General features: G+C 42.1%; 1 long non-coding RNA gene across 1 annotated transcript in view; it reads right to left on the reverse strand.

Annotated features, from left to right (window-relative positions):
• Positions 1 to 19,199, reverse strand: part of LOC140731869 (uncharacterized) — a 51,465-nt gene that overhangs the window by 30,294 nt on the left and 1,972 nt on the right. The window lies entirely within an intron of this gene.

Genomic DNA, 19,199 nt, shown 5'->3' on the forward strand with positions numbered 1-19,199 from the left:
AAAAAAACACTATACTAAACAGAAAAAAAGGACTGGGTAGTCCATCCTAAGAGAAAAACCAAGAGAAGAGAGACTCTCTGATCAAATCCAAGGTTCTGAAAAATAGCTGGAAGAAAATTAGTACAAAAATCAGATCATATGAAAATATTAAATAAAAGGTCGCCAGATTTCTTCAAATTTAAAGGATGTATCCAATGTCTAACTTCTTATTTTCTCTAGACCTAAACAAGACATGATCGAGGAAAGCCAATAAAAGGCGGGAAAATAAAAGGGAAAATAAATCTACCATGAGCATACTTGATGGGCTGAATGGCCTAATTCTATTACTATAGTCTCATAATAATGGAGAGCCCAAAACACAGATAGATAACTGACAGGGAAGACCACTTCCATTCTAAAAGACAGAAAGAGCAAGTCACCAAAACATAAAGAACTTGACATGGAGTCTGGAAAATTGCATAGAAAGAAGAATGAGATGTTGGTGCTCAAGCTTGCATTTTGCCTTAATATAACCTGTCATAATTCAGACCAATACATTTCTACTTTCACTTCAAATTTCCTGCATCTCCATCTATTTCATCTATTCAGGGCTCAAGGCTGTGAAAGGAATTTTCTATGTTATTCCATATTCAGGAACTGGAACCACAGCTAGATGATCTTCGGCTCATATGAGAAAATGAGGAGGTGATACAGTAGACAGGAGCTACAGGGGCAGTCACTGCTATGTTGCAGGAGGCAGGTACCTGGGTGACTGTCAAGAGAGAGAAAGGGAATAGACAGCCAGTGCCGAGCACCTCTGTGGCCATACCACAGTAACGTGCATACCACTTTGGATACTGTTGGGGAGGGGACGCCCTTGTGACCTGATCTCTGGCACTGAATATGTCTCTGTGGCTCAGAAGGGAAGTGGGGAGAAGAGGAGTGCTGTAACCATAGGGGATTCCATAATTAGAGGAGGAGACAGCAGATTTCGTGGACGCAAAAGAGATACCCAGAAGGTATGTTGCCCCCCTCTCCAAGGTGCCAGGGTCAGGGATGTCCTGGATTGGGTCCACAGCATTCTAAAGAGGAAGGTTAACAGCCTTGGTATCTACTGGTATCAACAATGTAGGTAGGAAAAGGGGGGAAGTCCTGAAGAGAGAATATAGAAAGCTGAAATACAGGACTCCCAGGGTGGTAATCTCTGGATCGCTGCCTGTGACATGTACCAGTGAGGGTAAGAACAGGATGATTTGGCAGATGAATGTGTTGCTGAGGAATTGGTTCAGGGGCAGGGTTTCAGATTTCTGGATCATTGGGATCTCTTCTGGGGAAGGTATGATCTGTATAAAAAGGACAGGTTACACCTGAACCTGAGGGGTCCAATATCACTGTGACCTGGTTTGCTAGAGCTATTGGGGAGGGTGTGGTGAACTAGATATACCTGTCTGACTGCTCCTGTGGCTCCTCCCACAGACCCTGCTGACTGCTCCTGTGGCTCCTCCCACAGACCCCTGTATAAAGGCGACTGTGGGCTGCTGCTCTCCCTCATTTTCCCCAGGATGTAGTGTTGTTTATTCTTCCAGTCAATAAAAGCCGATATCTCGCTTCCTAAGTCTCAGCGTGAGTTATTGATGGTGCATCAGAGGGTTTAAACTAATTTAGCTGGGGGTGGGAACCGGAGTGATAGGGCTGAGGATGGGGCAGTTGGTAAACAAATACATGCAGTATGTAGTGAGACTGTGAGGAAGGACAGGCAGATTAGAGGATAAAATTGCAGTCACTGTGTAGAGTTAAAGTGTGGTGGGCCAAAATCAAAAAGGGATGCATAGAGGACTGAAGGTGTTATACTTGAATGCAGATAGTATATGGAATAAGGTTGATGACCTTGTAGTGCAGTTAGATATTGGTAGGCATGATGTTGTGGGCATCACTGAGTCGAGGCTGAAAGAAAATCATAGTTCGGAGCTTAACATCCAAGGATATATATTATATGAAAAGGACAGGCAGGGAAGCAGAGTGAGTTGGGTGGCTCTGTTGGCAAAAAATGAAATGAGATCCTCACAAAGAGGTGACATTGTAGATGTAGAATTCTTTTGGGTAGCGTTAAGAAACTACAAGAGTAAAAAAGACCCTTATGGGAGTTAGATACAGGCCTCTGAACAGCAGCCAGGATATGAGATATAAATTACAAAATGAAATAAATTACAATATAAATTTACAATTACAATTAATTTACAAATAAATTACGATAGAAAAGGCACGTAAAAAGGGCAATATTATGATAGTCTTGGGAGATTTCAATATGCAGGTAGATTGGGAAAATTAGGTTGGTGCTGGATCCCAAGAGAAGGAATTTGTAGAATACTTATGAGTTGGCTTTTTAGAGCAGCTTGTGTTTGAACCCACTAGGGGAATGGCAATTCTTGATTGGGTGTTATGGAGTGACCCAGATTTGATTAGAGGTAGTCATCATAATAAACAGAATTCACCCTGCAGTTTGAGAAAGAGAAGCTAAAATCAGATGTATCAGTACTTCATTGGAATAAACGGAATTACAGAGCCACGAGAAAAGAGCAAGCCAAAGTTGATCGGAAGGGGACACTAGCGGGGATGACGGTAGAACAGCAATGGCTGGAGTTTCTGGGAGCAATTCAGAAGGCCTAGGAAAAATACATCCCAAAGATGAAGAAGCATTCTAAAGGGAGAATGAGGCAATCGTGGCTGATAAGGGAAGTCAAAGACAGCAAAAAAGCCAAACAGAGTGCATATAATCTAGTAAAAATGAGTGAGAAGGAAGAAGATTGGGAAGCTTTTTAAAAAGCACCAGAAGGCAACTAAAAAAAGCAATAAAGAGAGAAGATATGAAATATAAACATGATCTAACCAATAATACAATTTATTTTCAGATATAGAAGGAGTAAAAGAGAGTGAGAGTGGATATTTAGCCACAGGAAATGACGCTGAAGAGATAGTAATGGGGGACAAAGAAATGGTGGACAAACCTAGAAAGTATTTTGCATCAGGCTTAACTAACAGAATGCCAGAAATACGAGAGTGTTAGGGGACATAAATGAACATAGTTGCTAATTACTAAGGAAAATTGATTTGACTTTATTACTTACATGCTTCATATACAAGAGAAGTAAAAATCTTTACGTTATGTCTCTGTCTAAATGTGCAATGTGCAATTTATAGTAATTTCTAATAAATAGTATGTACAACAGGACAGTCAATATAATGTAGAAATACAGTTGTATCAGCATGAATTAATCAGTCTGATGGCCTGGTGGAAGAAGCTGTCCCGGAGCCCATTGGTCCTGGCTTTTATGCTGTGGTACCATTTCTCAGATGGTAGCAGCTGGAACAGTTTGTGATTGGGGTGACTCGGGTCCCCAATGATCCTTCGTGCCCTTTTTACACATCTGTCTTTGTAAATGTCCCGAATAGTGGGAAGTTCATATCTACAGATGCACTGGGCTGTCTGCACCACTCTCTGCAGCGTCCTACAATTGAGGGAAGTACAGTTCCCATACCAGGCAGTGATGCAGCCAGTCAAGTTGCTCTCAAATGTCCCCTGTAGAAAGTTCTTAGGATTTGGGGGCCCATACCAAACCTCTTCAACTGTCTGAGGTGAAAGAGGCGCTGTTGTGCCTTTTTCACCACACAGACGGCATGTACAGACCACGTGAGCTCTTCGGTGATGTGGATGCTGAGGAACTTGAAGCTGTTCACCCTCTCAACCCCAGATCCATTGATGTCAATAGGGATTAGCCTGTCTCCATTCCTCCTGTAGTCCACAACCAGCTCCTTTGTTTTTGCGACATTGAGGCAAAGGTTGTTTTCCTGACACCGCTGTGTCAAGGTGATGACTTCTTCTCTGTAGGCTGCCTCATTATTACTTGAGATTAGGCCAATCGGTGTAGTGTTATCAGCAGAGGAGAAGATGATTGGGAAGCTGAAATCTCTGAAGGTAGATAATTCCTCAGGGACAGATGGACTACACGATTTCTCGATTGTAAGGGGAATAGACAGGGTTTTGAGTTGGATGATCAGCCATGATCATACTGAATGGTGGTGCAGGCTCGAAGGGCTGAATGGCCTACTCCTGCAGCTATTTTCTATGTTTCTATACACACCAGAGTTCTGAAGAGATTGTAGAGGCATTAGTAATAATTTTTCAAGTACCACTAGATTCTGGAATGGTTCCGGAGGACTAGAAAATTGCAAATGTCAATTCACTCTTTAAGGGGAGGAAGCAGAAGGAGGGAAATGATAAGCCAACTAGCCTGCATTCAGTGGTTAGAAAGATGTTGGAATCTATGATTAAGGATGAGGTCTCAGAATACTTAGAGGCACATAACAAAATAGGCCAAAGTCAACATGGTTTCCTTATGGGGAAATCTTTCCTGACAAATCTGTTGGAATTCTTTGAGGAAATAACAGGCAGAATAGACAAAAGAGTGGATGTAGTTTACTTGGATTTTCAGAAGGCCTTTGACAAGGCGTCGCACACGAGGCTGCTTAACAAGATAAGAGCCCATGCTGTTACTGGAAAGATTCTAGCATGGATATAAGATTAGCTGATTGGCAGGAGACAAAGAGTGAGAATAAAGGAAGCCTTTTCTTGTTGGCTACCAATGACTAGTGGTGTGCTAGAGGGGTTGGTGTTGCGACTGCTACTTTTCACGATATACACATGTCAATGAATTGGACTAATGACTTTATGGCCAACTTTGGGGATGATATAAAAATGGATGGAGTGACAGGTAGTGTTGAGGCAGCAGGGTGTCTGCAGAAGGACTTGGACAAATTAGGAGAATGAGCAGATGGAAGGTAGTGTATGGAAGTGCATGGTCATGCTCTTTGGTAGAATGAATAAAGGTGGAGACTATTTTCTTAACGGGGAGAAAATTTAAAAATCAAAGGTGCAAATACTTCTGCAATGGATGTGGATGTGGGATGTCCAGGAGATGCCCAAACTCCTGGACGGCCACATCTGTGCCAGGTACATCGAGCTGCGGCTCCTTAGGGACAAGGTTAGGGAACTGGAGATGCAGCTCGATGACCTTCATCTGGTCAGGGAGAGTGAGGAGGTGATGGAGAGGAGCTATAGGCAGGTAGTCACACCGGGGCCTGGGGAGACAGATAAGTGGGTAACAGTCAGGAGAGGGAAGGGCAAGAGTCAGAAACTAGAGAATTACCTTGTGGCTGTACCCCTTGATAATAAGTACTCCTGTATGAGTACTGTTGGGCGGGACAGCCTACCTGGGGAAAGCAACAGTGGCTGTGCCTCTGGCACAGAGTCTGTCCCTGCGGCTCAGAAGGGTAGGGAAAGGAAGAGGATGGCAGCAGTGATAGGAGACTCTATAGTTAGGGGGTCAGACAGGCGATTCTGTGGACACAGGAAAGAAACACAGATGTTAGTTTGCCTCCCAGGTGCCAGAGTCCAGGATGTATCTGATCACGTCCACAATATCCTGAAGTGGGAAGGTGAACAGCCAGAGGTCGTGGTACATATTGGTACCAATGACATAAGTAGGAAAAGTGAGGAGATCCTGAAAACAGAAAGAAGCTGAGAAGCAGGACAACAAAGGTAGTAATCTCAGGATTACTGCCTTTGCCACGCGACGGAGAGTATAGGAATAGAGTGAGGTGGAGGATAAATGCGTGGCTGAGAGATTGGAACGGGAGCAGGGATTCGGATTTCTAGATCATTGAGACCTCTTTTGGGGCAGGAGAGACCTGTACAATAAGGATGGGTTGTACTTGAATCCCAGGGGAACCAATATCCTAGCAGCAAGATTTGCTAAGTCTATTGGGGAGAGTTTAAACTAGAATTGCTGGGGGGGTGGGAGCCAAACTGAAGAGACGGAGGAAAGTGCAGTTGGCTTACAAATACAGAAAGCTTGTAGGCAGAGAGAGAGGGAGGATAGGCAGGTTATAGAGAAGGGATGCACTCAGACCGATGATTTGAGATGTGTCTATTTTAATGCAAGCAGTATCATAAACAAGGTGGATGAGGTTAGAGTGTGGATCAGCACTTGGAGCTATGATGTTGTGGTCATTGCAGAGACTTGGAAGGCTCAGGGGCAGGAATGTTTTCTTTGAGTGCCAGGCTTTAGATGTTTCAGAAAGGGCAGGGAGAGAGGCAAAAGGGGTGGGGGCGTGGCACTGCTGATCAGAGATAGTGTTACGGTTGCAGAAAAGGAGGAAGTCATGGAGGGATTGTCTACTGAGTCTCTGTGGGTGAAAATTAGAACAGGAAGAGGTCAATAACTCTACTGAGTGTTTTTATAGACCACCCTATGGTAACAGGGACATCAAGGAGCAGATAGGGAGACAGATTCTGGAACAGTGCAGTAATAACAGGGTTGTTGTGATGGGAAATTTTAATTTCCCCAATATTGATTGGCATCTCCCTAGAGTGAGGGGTTTAGATGGAGTGGAATTTGTTAGGTGTGTTCAGGAAGGTTTCCTGGCACAATATGTAGATAAGTCTACAAGAGGAGAGGCTGTACTTGATCTGGTATTGGGAAATGGTCAGGTGTCAGGACTCTCAGTGGGTGAGCATTTTGGAGATAGTGATCACAATTCTATCTCCTTTACCATAGCATTGGAGAGGGATAGGAACAGACAGGATAGGAAAGCGTTTACTTGGAGTAAGGGGAAAAATGAAGCTATCAGGCAGGAACTTGGAAGCATAAATTGGGAACAAATGTTCTCGGGAAATGTACGGCAGAAATGTGGCAAATGTTCAGGGATTATTTGCATGGCTTTCTGCACAGGTACGTTCCAATGAGACAGCGAAAGGATGGTAGGGTACAGGAACCATGGTGTACACAGGCAGTTGTAAATCTAGTCAGGAAGGAAAGAAAAGCTTTCGAAAGGTTCAAAAACTAGGTAATGATAGAGATCTGGAAAATTATAAGGCTAGCAAGAAGGAGCTTAAGAATGAAATTAGGAGAGCCTAATTTCTCCTAATTAGGAGGGGGCATGAGAAGGCCTTGGCAAGCAGGATTAAGGAAAACCCCAAGGCATTCTACAAGTATGTGAAGAGCAAGAGGATAAATTGTGAGAGAATAGGACCAATCAAGTGTGACAGTGGAAAAGTGTGTATGGAACCAGAGGACATAGCAGAGGTACTTAATGAACATTTTGCTTCAGTATTCACTAAGGTAAAGGACCTTGGTGATTGTAGGGATGACTTATAGCAGACCAAAAAGCTTGAGCATATAGACATTAAAAAAGAGGAGGTGCTGGAGCTTTTGGAAAGCATCAAGACGCCAGGAATGGATGAAATGTACCCCAGGCTACTGTGGGAGGTGAGGTAGGAGATTGCTGAGCCTCTGGTGATGATCTTTGCATCATCAATGAGGATGGGAGAGGTTCAAGGGGATTGGAGGGTTGCAGATGTTGTTCCTTTATTCAAGAAAGGGAGTAGGGATAGCCCAGGGAATTATAGACCAGTGAGCCTTACTTCAGTGGTTGGTGAAGTAATGGAGAAGATCCTGAGAGGCAAGATTTATGAACATTTGGAGGGGCAAAATATGATTAGGAAGTCAGCATGGCTTTGTCAAAGGCAGGTTGTGCCTTACAAGCCTGATTGAATTTTTTGAGGATGTGACCAAACAGTGATAAAGGTAGAGCAGTAGTTGTAGTTGATATGGATTTCAGCAAGGTATTTGATAATGTACCCCATGCAAGGCTTATTGAGAAAGTAAGGAGGTATGTGATTCAAGGAGACCTTGCTTTGTGGATTCAGATTGCCCACAGAAGGCAAAGAGTGGTTGTAGTCAGTTCATATTCTGCATGGAGGTCGGTGAACAGTGGTGTGCTTCAGGGATCCATTCTGGGACCCCTTCTCCATGGTTTTGATAAATGACCTGGATGAGGAAGTGGAGGGATGGGTTAGTAAATTTGCTGATGACACAAAGGTTGTGCTGTTGTGGATAGTGTGGAGGGCTGTCAGAGGTTACAGCGGGACATTGATAGGATGCAAAACTGGGCTGAGAAGTGGCAGATGGAGTTCAACTCAGGTAAGTGTGAAGTGGTTCATTCTGGTAGTTCAGATATGATAGCAGAATATAGAATTAATTGTAATAGCAGTGTGAAGGTTCAGAGGGATCTTGGGGTCTGAATCCATAGGACACTCAAAGCTGCTGCGTAGGTTGACTGTGTAGTCAAGAAGGCATATGGTGTATTGGCTTTCATTAATTGTGGGATTGAGTTTAGGAGCTGAGAGGTAATGTACAGCTATATAGGACCCTGGTCGACCCCACTTGGAGAACTGTGGTCAGCGCTGGTCACCTCACTACAGGAAGGATGTGGAAACCATAGAAAGGGTGCAGAGGAGATTTACAAGGATGTTGCCTGGATTGGGGAGTATGCCTTATGAGAATAGTTTGAGTGAACTCAGCCTTTTTTCCTTGGAGTGACGGAGGATGAGAGGTGATCTGATAGAGCTGCATAAGATGATGAGAGGCATTGATTGTGTGGATAGTCAGGGCTTTTTCCCAAGGCTGGAATGGCTAACACAAGAGGGCACAATTTTAAGATGCTTGGAAGTAGGTACAGATGAGATGTCAGGGGTAAGATTTTTTATGCAGAAAGTAGTGAGTGAATGGAATGGGCTGCCAGTGACGGTGGTGGAGGCGGATACAATAGGGTCTTCTAAGAGACTACTGGACAGGTACATGGAGGTTAGAAAAATAGAGGGCTATGGGTAACCCTAGGTAATTTCTAAACTAAGTACATGTTTGGCACAGCATTGTGGGCTGAAAGGCCTGTGTAGTGTTATAATTTTTCTATGTTTCTATGTTAAGTAGACTTCGGAGTCCCTGTGGAGGATTCCCTGATGGTTAACTTGCAGGTTGAGTTGGCGGTAAGGAAGGCAAATGCAATGTTAGCATTCATTTCAAGAGGACTCGAAAATAAAAGGAAGAATGAAATGCTGAGGCTTTACAAGGCATTGGTCAGAATGGACTTGTGAACAGTTTGGGTCCCTTATCTAAGAAAGGATGTGCTGACATTTAAGACAGTCCAGGAGAGATTCATACAAATGATCCCAGGAATGAAAAGATTACCATATGAGGAGAATTTGATGGTTCTGGGCCTTTACTCACTGGAGTTTAGAACAATGGGGGGGGGGGGATCTCATTCAAAACTATCAAATACTGAAAGGCCTAGATAAGAGAGGATGTGCAGATGATGTTTGCTATCTAGAGGGCCCAACTTCAGAACAGACGGACATCCATTTAGAACAGAGATGAGGAAAAAAATCGCTTTAGCCCGAGGGTGGTGAATCTGTAGAATTCATTGTCATTGACAGCTGTGCAGATCAAATCATTGGGTATACTTAAGGCGGAAGAATAATATGTTCTTGATTAATCAGGGTGTCAATAGTTATGGAAAGAAGGCTGGCAATTGGTATTGAGTGGGATAATAAATTAGCCATGATGAAGTGGTGGATTGGAGCCGAAGGACAGAATGGCCAAATTCTGTTCCTATGTCTTATGGAAATTTTCTGCCTGTCTCTGACACCAGTATGCTGGGCCCTGCTATTTTCAGCACTGGTATTCTTGAGCACCCTCGTCCTATTAGCTGACTTGTTATCCACTCTCTCTTACAATAAACTGAACAAGGATTCCTGTTTGCTGAATTCTCAAAGATGAGAAATGCAACATTTCCTCTTACTTTTTCTTTACAGCTGTGCAGACTATTGGCCTGAGCAGGAAATTTTTAGACAGCCTGAAAACTGTGCACTTGAATGTTTTTTTTTCTGTGATTTGCATACTATGAATATTTTTAATGAAAATTGAAAAAATACACATTTTATCTTATATATTAATTGAAGGGTATAATGGAATACAGTATAACAAAGAAAAACTTCCACAGTGTGTTCAGCAGGCCAGCAATTTATTAACAATGAGCTACCGACTTCCATTCTGTGTTTACTGTTACAATTTGAAACAATGTTGTAACTTGAAACACTGACAATGTACTGCAAATAGGTTGAAACTTTAAAATATTTTAAAGTAAATGTAGTGGCACATTTACTATTTAGAACATTTATGGATTATATTCAGTAACACATAATTACATTAACATTATATAAAAGAAAATTCCAGCTGCGGCAACAAAGGCTATGTGCATAGAGGCATTACAGTTACTGTGCGGCCATGCACCAGCACAGCTCAGAGGGAACAGGGATGAGAAGTGATGTCACTGACACATGCAAGATGCTGAAAGAGATCAGTGAGGTTGTGTCGCTGCTTAAGGCAGCTGGGTAGTCTGGTTCAGAACCAGGCAGTATTATCTCAGGTAATGTTTCAGCTCTCCAGGAACAATATGAAGAGTAGTTTCTTTATGCCAATGATTACAAAGTGTCAGCATCAAGCTCAGTGGGCTACAGACAATCAGGCCAAGAACTATAAGTGTTAGGATCCAAGGAAGACTAGGTTCATGTGGAATTTTATAGGAATTTTTGTCAGCAAAGATCAACCATGATCTTACTGACTGAAGGATTCGTGAAAACCCACATTTCATTATGTCCTTATCCATAGCAACAACACAAACCATGTATTAAGGATCTGCGGTTGTTACGCACAAATTATGACAGGACAAATCAAATATACTTCCACAGTACAATTTTGGCATTTCACCAGACCATCAAAATGAACATTGACCTTATGAAAGAAATACTTGAATGTAAGTAACAAAGCTAAAATGTCAATTATTAAACATACTATGAAAGAAAATCCAAATACAGAAAAATATTAACTATTAACAAACCAACTCTAGGGGTAAACGAAACCTGGACAACACAAACACCTATGTCAGGATGCCGTTCATTGACTATAGCTCAGCATTTAATGCCATCATTCCCACAATCCTGATGGAGAAATTGCAGAACCTGGGCCTCTGTACTGTATTCACTGTTACCATCAGGTAGGAGATACAGAAGCCTGAAGGCACACACTCAGTGATTCAGGAACAGCTTCTTTCCCTCTACCATCCAATTCCTAAATGGATATTGAACCCTTGGACACTACCTCACTTTTTAAAATATATAGTATTTCTGTTTTTTTCATTTTAAAAATCTATTTAATATACATATACTGTAAGTGATTTACTTATATACTATTATTATTTTTATTTATTATTATTTTTCTCTGCTGGATTATGTATTGCATTGAACTGCTGCTGTTAAGTTAACAAATTTCATGTCACATGCCGGTGATAATAAACCTGATTCTGACATGGACCCCAGTCAAACCTAGACAAGGGAGACTTTTGAAGTGAGACTGTCAGAGCCAAAATTGCTTCCTGATGACAGATTGATGAGAATAACTATGGCACTGTTTTATCAACCTAGAACAACATAGTTTCCCTTTACACCTCATCTCTGCCAGAGACAGGTGAGATAAGATTAATGGAAGGATGTGAAACACACCCAACATTTAAAGGACAATTGCTTTACTAACTTCAATTGTCAGCCTTGGACATCAGCTGACCTAGATGGAAAACTCTGATTTTAAACCTCCGCTGCCTTGCTTTGGAATAAACCCTAAGAAAGAAATCCGGAGCCAGGGCCCCTAAGGTAGTTTGATGTTTACAATTCCACTCTGACAACCTCTGTGATGACGCAGGTGCTAAACTGTTTTGGGCGCTTGCCCTTCCCTTGGACTACATCAGTGACGTGGAGAGGGGGAGCCCACTGCATGGGCAATAAATCTTCCCAGCATGGAGAGGACACAGTCCACCAGAGGCTCAAACCCATGATCTCCTGGGACTGACGGCTGCCTACTACTAAAGTACTGTGAAAGAAAGGCCAAACACAGAAAAATATTAACTATAGTCTACAAACCAACTGTTTGGATGAGCTAAAGATGTACCTCAGTGAGGATGTAACATTTACTTTGGTCATAGTGTCAAGTCCACAATCATAATCTTCTTCCCCATGGTTGAAATGTCTAGTACTAGAGGGTAAGCTTTTAACGTGAGAAGGTGTAATTCAAAGGATACAGGCAATGCAAGTTTTTTACCATAAGCGGAGCAGTGGGTGCTTTAAATGCTTTGCCAGAGGTGATCATTGATGCAAGTGTGATAGAAAGCATTTAAGAGGCTTTTAGGTACGTGAATTTGCAGTGAATGGAGATATGGACTGTGCGTAGGCAGAAGGAATTAATTTAATTAGGCATTTAATTACTAATCTAATTAACTGGGCAGAACATTGTGGACAGAAGGACCTGTTCCTGTGCTCCACTCTTGCATGTTCTTTCATTATAGAACTTCTTATCACTACTGTTTCCTAAAGAGAAATGGATCAATGTTTATACAGCACCTCGTGTTGATGCTGTGGTAACTTGTGGGCTAGTGGACTCAAGTTCAGAATTCACGATGGAATTTAAATTTGATTTAAAAATGAAATCGACCTAAATGTTTAGTTAAAAAAAAAGACTATTGGAAAAAGTTAGGACTAATATTCACAGGATGAAATCCGCAATCGTTACATTGTGTCACTGCAAACCCACCTACATGAGAGACTGAACTTCATGATAAAACAATGTATGGACAGTTTTCAAGCAGTGAAGTCTCATACTACACATAGAGCAATTGGATAATAATCGGACAACCTGCCTTAAGTGATTTTGGTTGTGGGATGTTTAGTGGTCCTGAGACTGAGAAGCATTCTTTAAAATGGAGTATGAAAATCTATATCTATCAGCTGCAGTCACTCTCCAGTTCTCAACCTTTTTCTTTAGACATTTTCCATATCACCATTCCAGCTAGCTTGTGTGCCACAGTGTCGCCTTGATAATTTTGTCTTCTTGTTCTCACCTATCTAGAAACTGGGCAGGTCCAAACCTTCTGGGATTTCTCATCTATGTCCCAGTTGTTCCCTTTATTGGTTGTCACTCAATTTACCTCCTCTCTGTTTCTCCCAAACTGTGGGCTGCAAGCTAAGCTTTCTCTGCTCAACTGTGCAAAACCATCTGTATTGCCCTAAATGCTATGCCTTTCCACAGGAATTTGTTCCAAAGGTAACACATTTGCTTGTCTGGTGTTGCAAATTCAGGCCCGCTTCATTTCTGCACTGACACTCACCAAGACAGAGCAGTGCAGTCAAAGTGGTGGAATTTGATGCATAACTCATTTTAAACATATCATCACTGCCTGATAATTAATGTTGGATCTGGCACTCCCCAGCATTATCCCCATTAAACTTCTTCCACAACCCTCAACTACCCTGCCTCAATCTTTACTGTACCTTAAACAACGCCCACACAACTTCTAAATTCTGGTGGCCCAAGATGGATAGATCACTTCAGTTGTGACCATTCCAACCTTTTCGGAAATGCTTATCACATTCCATTCTCTTAACCTCTGTGTATTTACTTTTATTTATAGAGAGTAGGATTCTGTATACTTCTCTAAATTCACTTTCTAGAACTAGTCTCCCCCCTTCAAAGAATGATACTTGTAATTTTTGCTCAGTCTGCCATTTCCACTCAAAGTGGAAACTTGATCCTGTTATCTTTACCTCTTCCCATACAAACATGCTTTGCCAAAACTACATACAATATTCCTAGCCCAAATTAACTTCATCTGTGGTGATACTTTGAGCAGCAATGAGCCCCTGGACCAAAGCAGTAAAACCAAGTTTGGAACTGAAGTTTTACAAAAAATCTTTCACATAGAGAATATATGTGGTGTTAAAGGATAGGACCTACATTTATATAACACCTTTCACAACTTCAGAATATTCCAAAATCTATTTTATATTTAAGTGTGTCACATCTATAAAATAAACAGAGTTAGGTTCTTCAAATATTTTTTTCGGTAACGTTGGTTTAAGGATAAATGTAGAGATAGCAACTCATGAAAAAGATTGATTACCAGGAAGTTTATCCCTTGTCAGAAGTGCTAAATGAATCATTTAGCAGAGCCACTGCCTGCTTCTGAAAATCATGCCACTGAATGCAATGGAATGAATTTCAGAGGTAAAGTATAACAAGCCACACAATATAATGCGCCAATGTCTTGATGAAGCATGAACCTCTGACAGTCCAGCACTCCCTCTGTACCACGTAGAACTATTTTGGTATGATGTTTAACCTTACAGGTTCTAAGTCACAATAGGCATTACTGAAACAGGGCTGGTACATAATCATCCTAAGTACTCATCAAAACAGTTTTATTCCAGCCTTGATATTTATAAGTTACTTGGATACATATTTTATTTGGTATGTGGAATATCATGGTAGCAATCATTTCTGGGTTAAAACTGGTATTATGCTAGCAATCTCCTCCAAGTCAAAATACTCTCATTAAGAAACTGGTCCTGGCATCTGGTGTGTGATTCACTTTAGTCTGCAACAGTTGTCATGCATCCAAGTGTCTCAAGTTATGAGACACAGGTCCTCTTTTAACTATATTAAATTGAAGATTTTGGGTGGAATCTACGATCATTGACACATGCTGGGAAACAAAAAACTCGTCACAAAGTGTCTTACACATACCTGTTATCAGCGATCAGCATCACAGAAAACTTTCACTGGAGTTTCCCATCACTGTTCATGGCCTCTCTGTACAATTCACAAGAACTGCCATTGCAAACTCTGCTCCATAGATCATTACAGTTGGACAATCCTATCATGGGACCCAGAGGGGCAGGGGAGGGTTACCCAGGCAACCAGGAGTCCATCGACCTTTCCCTCCCCTTCCCTTACTGCAGCCATTTAATAGCATCTAGAGGACGGTGTAAGATGTGGGTAGTGTTCGGGTGGTAGATGTCAATTCAGAAATTGGACAGCAGAGGAGAAAAAGTTGTTACTGAATGCCATGATATTCCACATACCAAATAAAACATGTATCCAAGTAACTTATAAATCCAGTGTGTTCCCTCAGGCTCCTGTACCTCCTCCCTGATAGAAGCAATGAGAAGAGGGCATGTCCTGGGTGATGTGTGTCCTTCATGATGGATGACACCTTTTTGAGGCAGCACTCCTTGAAGATGTCTTGGATGCCACGGAGGCTAGTGCCCATGACGGTGCTAACCCAGCTCACAACTTTCTGCAGCTTCTTCCGATCCTGTGCAGTACCAGCCTCCCCCCCCCCCACCCCCCACCAATACCAGACAGTGATGCAGCCAGTTAGAATGGTCTCCATGGTACAGCTGTAAAAATTTGCTAGGGTATCTCCCCGAAATGTCAACTGTCCATTTTCCTCCACAGATGCTGCCTGACGGCCAGAGTTCCTCCAGCAGTTTGCTCTAGCGTCTGCAGTTGTTTGTGTCTTAAGATCAGTAAGCAGCAAGAATTGACAAGGGAATGACTATAGCACAAAGTGGCTGATCTAACATCATCAGTGAAGCCTTTAAATTATTAGCAGACTTGCTGTTTCTTTAAGGGGAAATGACAATAACTTTTAATAAATCAAAACGTTACCTAGAGAATAATCATGAAAACACTCTCGCAGGGTTAGAGATTTGTTCAGCTAAGGCTGCAAGAACTGTGACAATCTATTTAATATGGTAGGGAAATACAGTGCATATCTTCCGTTGTCCTGTCAATGAAATTGTCTCTGCATTTCTTGGCAGAAACTTTGCAATTGTGAGCAACTTTATTCCGGTTTGAAGCTCCCTCCAGATGACAACAACAGTAGTGCAATGTCTGAAAGGTTGTCACCAGTAAGACTTTCAACACAATTATTCTGAGAAAACAACAATTGGTAGAAAAGGTTGGAAGCACTCAACCGGTCAAGGAGCACTAGGTGGAGAGGAGCAGAGTATGTCAAGGATAATTTACCACAACTTTTATTTATTGATATACAACACGGAACAAACCCTTTGAGCCTTGCAACCTAGCAACCCCCAATTTAACCCTCACTTAACCATGGGACAAGTTACAATGACCAATTAACCTACCAACCAGTATGTCTTTGGACTGTGGGGGGAAACCAGAGTACACGGAGAAAACTCACGTGGTCATGGGGAGAACGTACAAACTCCTTACAGACAGCGGCGGGAATTGAACCTGGGCCATTGCAGTCATGCAAAGCAAGAATAGCCTGGCGTAGTTGTAGTCAAGCAAAACCTTTGGAGACACCTCTGTTTGGTACAGTCGAGACAGTGTGTACCCAAGACAAATGAGTAAGGCCTCTGTAGTGAGACTTCTCCAGAACTATCTTTTTAAAACATAGCTTCCTGTTACAGGGCTGAAATGGCTAACACAAGAGGACACAGTTTTAAGGTGCTTGGGAGTAGGTACAGAGATGTCAGGGGTAAGTTTTTTTTACTCAGAGTGTTGAGTGCGTGGAATGGGCTGCTGGCAACGTTGGTGGAGGCGGATACGATAGGGTCTTTTAAGAGACTCCTGGACAGGTACGTGGAGCTCAGAAAAATAGAGGGCTATGGGTGACCCTCGGTAATTTCTAAGGTAAGGTCATGTTTGGCACAGCTTTGTGGGCTGAAGGACCTGTACTGTGCTGTAGGTTTTCTATGTTTCTACACAATAGGGGGTGCTGGAGACAAATGAGGTAACAGAAGGATGTGAAACATACTCAACAAGGCTCTACTGTCCTTACTAATGTCAAAATATCATCGGCTGTCTGCTTGAAGTTTCGATGGACTTTAACATCTCTATTTTGAATGGTGTTTGATCTTATGAGTAAGAAATTCAAACATGTACAATTTATAATAATCAATATTCATAATTAAAAACCAATTCTGTATAAAAATAGCATTTTTATGTTCAGACTTCAGAACAGGTGTGGATGATGGGGCTATGCTGTTCTGCTTGTGTACAAGTAAAATAAAGCATGCTGGAGTGATAAGAATGCACGTGTTCTGGGCCCAGTTAATTCAGTTCATTTTATTATCAGTAATGAGTTACTTCAACAAATTGAACATTGGTCCTCTGCATACTAATGTACATACAAGCACAGCCCTGCTGTGCAAAGCCTGCGCTTTCCTTGGATTTTACCCATTTCTCTTAAAGCTAAGCTGATTAAATAAGGGGATTTGTCCACTTCTTCTGCTTCACTTGACTGAAGACACAGTCACTCTGGAAGAGCAGACCATAGGAGACCCAGAAGAGCTCATCACCAAAGACAATATTAATCACGTTTTCCAGGGAGCTTGCGTAGCAATTTCTCATCTCCCTAACCCATGGATCTATGAACCCCAGAAGGCCTAAAGAGAGCTGCATGAAAAAGTGAACCCCTTTCTTCTTAAGAATGGACTCAGTGACAGCATCCCCCATAGAAGTGAAGAAAAGCAACAATTCCTGTTGAGGACCACATCTTGCTTTGGTGAGAGGTTAAACAGGCAATTTGCCATTCCCAAAGTTACATACAGTTATAACCACACTCTGCTTTAAAGCAAAGAATTTGTACTATTTTAATGCTCTTTGGATGCAATGCAGGACAATCACTGCCCCAGAAGAAAATGGCAAAAGTCATCGCTATAGTGCCAATTAACCAGGTCTTCTGTCTGCTACAATTTCTAGAACTTCTACTGATGAGCTGAAGAGATTTACTTGTGAAATTAGCTGTTTGGAATGTCATGCTCTCTTACTTTATGTATTTCACTCCTGATTGATCTGCCTTTTATCATGCTGATCATAAACTGAAAGGTTTAAAGCAAGATTCAGCTGCATTCAAATGAGTTGTTAAGCATCACATAGGTCAACAAGCCAGGTCCACCTTTTTGTATGAGCCATCCAATTAACCACATCACTGTACATTCTGCTCTTTCCTCAAAGCATAATGTCATTTATTTTCTGAAATATACAACAAATCACCTTTGCAATTTGCTAATGAAACTATTTATCTTTTCAGGCACTGTATGCAAGACTGTACAGAATATCTTTCCTCCCTGTAGGTTTGCAAATCATCTTTAATCTGACCTTCTAGTCAAGACCACGACTCTTCTTTGTATCTTTGCTAGCAAAATTCCCCTTGATTTAGGAGCTTTCTATTAAATCTCTGATATTATTTAACTTTCGGCTAGCAGAAGTGAAGGTTAGTTGTGCCAGCTCTTCATGGAATACCAATAGGAAACTGACCAATCCTATCAGTACAGATAGCTTCAGTCAGCGACGCTGATGTTCGGATTCCACGACTATGAAAATTTAAGTTGGTTTCACACCTCTCCAAACCAGCTGAACTGACCCAAGCTGGCACAGACTGCAGACAACACGGGGCTAAATAGTCTCCTCCTGAGTTGTATTGTATGACTCAACAATTTAATGTGGAAGCCTGAAAGCATATTAGGACGACAAATAACAAAATTAAGTCTGAATTAAAAACAATCAAAGTGTCCAAAGTAAATAAATCCCCGTTAAAAAAAAACCACACGATGACAACAAAATGACTCAGTTTGTAGAATAATCCAAGTTCAATCCTGAACCCCAGCCCTGCCTGCACAGAGTTTGCAGGTTCCTATTGTTATGGTGTGGGTTTACCAACATGATCCTGTTAACGGACCTATCATAACTTGATCGAAATGCAACTGGGTGAATCGTAGAGCTGGTCATTCATGAATCCACGGAGATGTTGTCTTCAGTGGGAATGCATCATGAACTAGCATAATAGGTAAAATGGCCTCCTATGACACAAGGAAATGAAAGACCCATACGCTAATTTTCTTTCCACAGATGCTGCTAAAACTGCTTAGAGCTTCTAATATTTCTTCTTCGCCTCACCTAACTCCCACTTCACTCACTTTCTCCTTTTCCACCTAGGATTATACAGCATGAAAACAGGCCCATTGGGCCTCTTCCTCCCCTATTTCCCTTCATTACTTCTCTCTCCTTCCTCCTTGTTCACATCCACTCTCCAGTTCTTCTCTATGTCCTCACAGCCCACACTCATTGCCGCCACCCACCTTCCTGTTCTCACCAGCCTCTTCCCAATCCCACACCTTCCACTTCCCAGCTCCTCTCCCAACGCTTCCAATCTCATAGCTCTCGCTTACCACCTTCTTTCCAAATAATACCCCACCCAAAACCAGCGTCCCACTCCTCTTTCTTCCTACCCTTCTTTGTTCACAACTCCCCCAGTAACAGTGCTTCCTTCCCATGTTCCGGACCCGTCTCCCGGTTAATAAGTGCCTGAAACCCACGCTTTCTGGCTGCACTTGGCTGAGGTCGCCCGAGCCCGTTAGCCACGGCGCAACGTCGCCACCGGGCGTGGCTGGGAAATGTAGTTCGGAA

Source organism: Hemitrygon akajei, chromosome 8, assembly GCF_048418815.1.
Source record: "Hemitrygon akajei chromosome 8, sHemAka1.3, whole genome shotgun sequence".
NCBI lineage: Eukaryota > Metazoa > Chordata > Chondrichthyes > Myliobatiformes > Dasyatidae > Hemitrygon > Hemitrygon akajei.